Below are 6,701 nucleotides of genomic sequence, written 5' to 3' on the forward strand. Positions count from 1 at the left end.
AAAGTTGAGAAGACAGATTCTTACCCAGGTCCATGAAGGACACCAGGGTATTGAGGAATGTAAATGACGCGCGAGGCAATCCGTATATTGCCCTGGTATAAATTCAGACATTTAAAATTATGTTTCTGATTGTGACATTTGTCAAAGAAACTAGTCTGCTTAACAAAAAGATAAATTCCCAATGATGAATATTGTACAATTCAATGTTCTAAAGTGGGAATAGATGTTTTCTACTTTCAAGGCAAAGGTTACCTCGTCATTATTGACTATTACTCAAATTATCCAGAAGTGATTAAACTTACAAACTCAAGTTCAAAATCAGTCATCAAGTCAACTAAAAGATGTTTTTTCTAGACACGGGATAACATTGATCGTCGAAAGGGACAATGGACCTTGTTTCGACAGTTGGGAATGGACCCGGTCCAATGGGAATGCTGAGAAAGGTGTAGGTATCGTGAAGAAATTGTTGAAGAAAGCATACGAGGCGAGACTAGATTTTGTGCTAGCTTTATTAAGTTATAGAGCTGCTCCTTTATCGACAGGTCTTTCGTCAGCGCAACCTCTTATGAACAGACTGCTGCATACAACATTGCCAACCTAACTGTACCAAATCTTGATGATAAATCAATTGTAAACAAGATGAGACAGCAGCAGCAAACTCAAAGCTTGTATTACAACAAGTCAGCCAAACAGCTGATTCCGCTAGTTCCAGGAGATTGTGGACGTGTACAAGATCCAACAGGTGGATCGTGTTTTAAGTCAGGCAGCTCCACATTCCTATCTTGCAAAAACATCTGAAGGTTCGATATTCAGGAGAAATCGTTGTGCATTGTTGAAGGTGAAGCAACCTCCAACTCCAATTCAACCTCAACAATTGTTTTCCAACAGTAGGTTTCCTGGACATTGGTTAAAACTCAGTACTTCATCATCTGATGCTCAACTTACTGATGCAAATATGAATCAAAAGAAGAAAAATTCTGACTCAATGACAGTTGGATTGAGAACATCAACAAGATGAAGGAAGAAACCTGATCGTCTCAATTTATGAACTATAAAACACTGATTTAACTCGTATAACTTTTACTGGTGTTCATTACTGTACATTGCCATTACACTGCCTGTATGTAACTTTGAATGCAAGAATCAAATTTTTCAAAGAAAGGGGGCTATCACAATATGTGGATTTTATAAAGCGTTAATGTAATGTTACTACTCTACTCACTAGATGGTGCCATAGAGCAACCATATAAATATCACTGGCCTCCTTGACTTCTGGGAGAGAGTGGAAGGGAACCAGACAGAGTAGGTGTGAGATAGTTTAACTGATAGAATAATTTAGTGTTGTAGAAGTGTAGTGTCATCTTGACTTGTCTAATTCCTTAGTAATATGTTCGAATCTAATTCAGTGTAGTGTAATAAATTAGCTTTGTTTGTTAAACGCTGCTTGCTGTTCTTTGTTAACACTACAACCTTCACCATCCTGAAGGACAAAAACAAAGAACACAACAATCTCTTACTCTGAGATGATGCTCTCTGGTCCTAGGCTCTCCCACAAGAGGAAACATCCTCTCAGTATCTATCGTGTCGAGCCCCCTGAGAATCCTGTCTCAATACGGTCGCCTCTCATCCTTCTAAACTCCAATTAGTACAGGCCCAACCTCTCCTCATCAGAAAATCCCTTCAAACCCTGGATCGACCTTGTGAGCATTCTCTGGACTGCCTCCAATGATAGTATATCTTTCCTTAGATGAAGGGACCAAAACTGCTCGCAGTATTTATGGTGTGGTCTAACTACTGCCTTGTATAGTTTTAGTAGAACATCCCTATTTTTATATTCCATTCCCTTTGAAATAAATGCCAACATTCAATGTATCTTGGCAATTACCTGCTGAACTTGCATGCCAACCTTGTGATTTATGCAGGAGGACCCCCAAATCCCTCTGTGCTGCAGTGTTCTGCCGTCTTTCTCCATTTAAATAATGCTCAGCCCCTTTAGTTCTCCTACCAAAATGCATAACTTTACATTTTGCTACATCATCTTCCATCTGCCAAGCTTTTGGGCACTCACTTTAAAACAAAACTATTTTTATTGAAAGATTTTCATTTTATAACAGACAGACTTATCATCCACACACTCCAACTGCGCAATTGTATCTGCCCAGAGAGAAAAAAACCACACAGGAGTAATAATAATAACAAAAACATAACACAGGATTCGCCATGGTAACAGAAACAAACATTTTGCATCTTTAACTCGTTCTAGACACAGTGCGGTTAGGCTGTACATTTGTGCTCTACATTTTGCCGGTGTGGTCTATGTTAGTGCATCATTAGACCACAGAATTTACAGTGCAGAAGGAGGCCATTTGGTCCATCAAGTCTGCACCGGCCCTTGGAAAGAGCACCCTACTTAAGCCCACACCTCCACCCTATCCCCATAACCCAGTAAACCCACCTAACCCTTTGGACACTAAGGGGCAATTTAGTATGGCTAATTCACCTAACCTGCACATCTTTGGACTGTGGAGGAAACCGGAGCACCCAAAGGAAACCCACGCAGACACGGGGCGAAAGTGAAAACTCCACATAGACCAGTCACCCGAGGCTGGAATTGGACCCGGGTCCCTGGAGCTGTGAGGCAGCAGTGCTAACCACTGTGTCACCATGCGTGCCCAGCATGGTAACTTCATGGCTTGAGAACCCCCCCCCCCCGTTGTCACCTGTGGGGGAGTGGATAGTCCCAGCGCTGTGAGGGTGGTGAGGCCTCACCAGGAGAACTTGACCTTCTTTTGGGGGTGCTGCTCGTGGGCCCTGCACCCTGTTGTATTATATATTTCCCCTGTGTTTTGGGTGCTGCCTCTTTCCCCCCCGCCCTATACCTGCACGTTTACTCTCAGCGACTGATGCATGAGGACACCAAAGTCTCACTGAGTCTCCACCTCTTTCAATTAACACCCATTGAAATAATAATCTGCCTTCCTATTTTTCTACCAAAGTGGCTAACCTAACATTTATCCAGGTTATACTGAAACTACCATTCATATGCCCACTCACTCAGCCTGTCTAAATCCTGCTGAATAATCTCTGCATCCTCCTCACAGATCATCTTCTCCCAACTTTGCATCATCTGCAAACTTATTTCCCTTGTCCAAATCATTAATATATAATGTGAACAGTTGGGGTTCCAGCACAGTACCTGTGGCACTTCACTAGTCACTGCCTGCCAATCGGAAAAAAACATTCATTCCAACTTTTTGCTTCCTGCCAGCGAACCAGCTTTCTATCCATCTCAAGACACTACCCGTAATCCTATGCCCTTTGATTTAGCAATCTGCTGTGTGAGACCCCTTGACATCCGTCTGCACAGCGAATGCATCCATTTTATTTCAAATGCTCTGAGCATTCAAGTACAAAACCTTGGGTGGCACAGTGGTTAGCCCTGCTGCCTCACGGCGCTGAGGACCCGGGTTCGCTCCCAGCCCTGGGTCAGCGTTCGTGTGGAGTTTGCACATTCTCCTTTGTCTGCGTGGGTTTCACCCCCACAACCCAAAGATGTGCAGGTTAGGTGGATTAACCACGCTAAATTCCCCTTTAATTGAAAAAAATAATTGGGTATCCTAAATTTATGGGGAAAAAAAGGATAGTCCTTTTAACATTCCTTGACCGGTCCCTACTATTTATTACAATGTCGTTATCTGATACAGGCCCTTGGTTTCTCTGCTTTTTTATTCTCTTTGCTGTATTTTTCTTGTGTTTCTGATTCCCCCTGCTCTTAATCTTGACATAGGTTCCCACCCCCTGACTATTTTAGTTTAAACCCCCCCTCCTCCTCTTGATTCTGTAAAACTTCTAGACATACGCTCAAAAGAATCATTAATTCAAAGTCCCATTTCTTATGAACATATTTATTTTAGATCTACCTGTAGTGTTAGGAAAAACACTATTTATTATCCAGGATAAAATAAATGTCCTTCATCAGCTTTTGTGGATCATTTCAGGGAAATGTGCTCTCCTCGGCTCAAAGAGCATCAGCCCACTGGAAGCAAAGTTGTGAGACCGGCCAGTCCAGCAGAAAGAAACCCTGCGACCCTCCCACTTCACCAAGTGTCAGAATGAACATGGTTCAGTCCTGGATGTGATTAACACCAGCAATAACAGCAGAATCCAACCTGTCATCGCTTGTGAACTCGCTGGTGTCTTAGCAGACTTGACAAGTGAGTGAATCCCTTCCCACACTCAGAACAGATGAACGGCCTCTCCCCGGTGTGAACTCGCTGATGTGCCAGCAGGTTGGATAGATCAGTGAATCCCTTCTCACACCCAGAGCAACAGAATGGCCTCTCTCCAGTGTGAATTCTCTTGTGTGTTAGCAGGTTGGATAACTGAATGAATCCCTTTACACACTCGGAGCAGGTGAATGGCCTCTCCCCAGTGTGAACCTGTTGGTGCTTCCGCAGATTGGATAACTGAGTGAATCTCTTCCTACACTCTGGACAGGTGAACGGTCTCTCCCCAGTGTGAACTCGCTGGTGTGTTAGCAGGGTGGATGAATCACTGAATCCCTTCCCACATTCAGAGCAGATGAATGACCTTTCCCTGGTGTGAACCCGCTGGTGCACCAACAGGGTGGATGAATTAGTGAATCCCTTTCCACACTCTGAGCAGGTGAACGGCTTCTCTCCAGTGTGAACTCGCTGATGAGTCTGAAGGTGAGATAACTGAGTGAATCCCTTCCCACAAACAGAGCAAGTGAACGGCCTCTCTCCGGTGTGACCACGTCGATGAGTTTCCAGTGCAGATGGGGTACAAAATCCCTTCCCACAGTCCCCACATGTCCACGGTTTCCCCATGGCGTGGGTGCCCTTGTTTATCTCCACGTTGAACGATCAATTGAAGCCTCGACTTTACAGCGAACAAAGGTGCAATCTCTCCCTGCTGGGAACGTTGTGATTTTTTCAGACTGGATAACTGGTTAAAGCTCTTTCCACAGTCAGTGCACTGGAACACTCCCACTCAGGTGTGTGCGTCTCAGTGCTTTTCCAGTCACACTGAAATTTTAAATATCTTGAAGCCGACAAAAGAGACAAAAAATCACCCTTGAGATTCAGATCCTGATGAATTGAGTGAATGCCATATCTTGACAATTGGTTTGAGATTTCTGTCTGTAAATCGTCCTCTTCGAACATCCTGTAAAAGGTGTTTTCAAAAGTCATCACTGTCAGTACAGGACAGAAATTCAGAACAGACCATTTTATATTTGATTCAGTTGTTCCCCCATCTTGACTGTAATCCTCCCCATGCACCCTCACTTCCCCCGCTCCTTCTGTCGCCATTGTTTACTCCTGCTAATTCTTATAACATTAGAACATGAGAAACTGGAACAGCAGGAGGCCATTCAGCCCCTCAAGACTATTCTGTCACTTCATCAGATAACGGCTGATCTTCACATCCCTGCGCTCACCCCAAGTCCGTTCATTCCTAAAATATCCAAAATTCCTCTATTCTCTGTCTTGAACAAACTCAGTGACTGAACATCCACAACACTCTGAATTTATTTATCCTTCTTAAGATAGCGGCATCACTGGCATGACCAATATTTGAATAGACATGATAAATTCGACTTTAAATAGCTGATACATCAAAAACAGGTTTCACAAAATCACAAACATTTCTCCTGTCAGTTACAGAATGGATTGCTTCTGTGACTCAATGACTCTGTGTCTGGAAATATAAAATGTAGCGACAATACAATGTTACACAACTAGAAATAATAAATGTACTTTATTACAGAACCATAAATAATATATCTAATCTGCATAATATAACAATACTGGATATTTCTCTGTCTGATATTAATTTACTGTCAGCCACCTCCTCGGAAAGCAGCCTTTTAATTGTGAACATCAGGAAAGAGACCATCCTTTTAGCCAGACAAATAAATGTGTCAAGCTGAGGGAGCAAAGGATGTCAATGTCTTTGAGAGAGAGAGAGAGACCTGGGCCAAGCTTTCCAGAGTCTGCACCCTCCCTGGATTCACTTCCTTTCCCTTCAGTTGCTGCAAGTGACCAATTGAAGGTGAGAATGAGAAAAGAAATGGAAAGGGGGGAGAAATGAAAGTGTTTTACTCACAGATGTTGGAGACAGGAGGACGTTTTAGTCTTTTACTCAATCTTCATCCTCAAGAAAGGCCGCACTCTGGCTGGAGGACCAGAGTCCTTCCGGTCCTCCAAGTTTCCCATTGGTCAACATCTCAGCCGAATTGGGGGGGGGGTGAAACTTCCACACATGCGCAGTTTCCATCTCCCTTGGACATGCGCATCCCGAGACGCCTGCGCAGCGGATAGAGCAGTTTCCCGAGCGTGAGGGATTGTGGGAGTTATACCCGCCATTATTCATACGGAACCCAATGTGGCTAACATATTGGGGAGGATAATAGGTGGGAGTGAAACTGAACCCGATAATCAGCACCTTCAGGGGATGAGAACTGGGGGCGAATAGTGGGATTAATTAGTCTTAAAATCAATAGGGAGAAAGGAGTGTGTGGCCGACAGCATTTTCTGTGACAACTGGAACTGTCAGTTTGGAATTTATATCCTGTGATCAGTCATGACTTGATGATGTCAACCCCATCACACCCATTAAAATCACTATCAGGTCAGTCTTCAACCTTCTCTTTCCCAGAGAAAATATCCCCAGCCTGT

At 43.6% G+C, this 6,701-nt stretch overlaps 1 long non-coding RNA gene across 1 annotated transcript; it reads right to left on the bottom strand.

The window, feature by feature from the left end:
* Positions 1 to 491: 491 nt before the first annotated feature.
* On the bottom strand, positions 492 to 6,250 carry LOC140420069 (uncharacterized). The gene is made up of 2 exons (XR_011946168.1): positions 6,130 to 6,250; positions 492 to 5,187 (listed from the first exon to the last, which is right to left on the bottom strand). It is a non-coding gene; the product is annotated as an uncharacterized lncRNA (long non-coding RNA).
* Positions 6,251 to 6,701: the final 451 nt, after the last annotated feature.

This window comes from Scyliorhinus torazame, chromosome 5 (genome assembly GCF_047496885.1).
Source record: "Scyliorhinus torazame isolate Kashiwa2021f chromosome 5, sScyTor2.1, whole genome shotgun sequence".
NCBI lineage: Eukaryota > Metazoa > Chordata > Chondrichthyes > Carcharhiniformes > Scyliorhinidae > Scyliorhinus > Scyliorhinus torazame.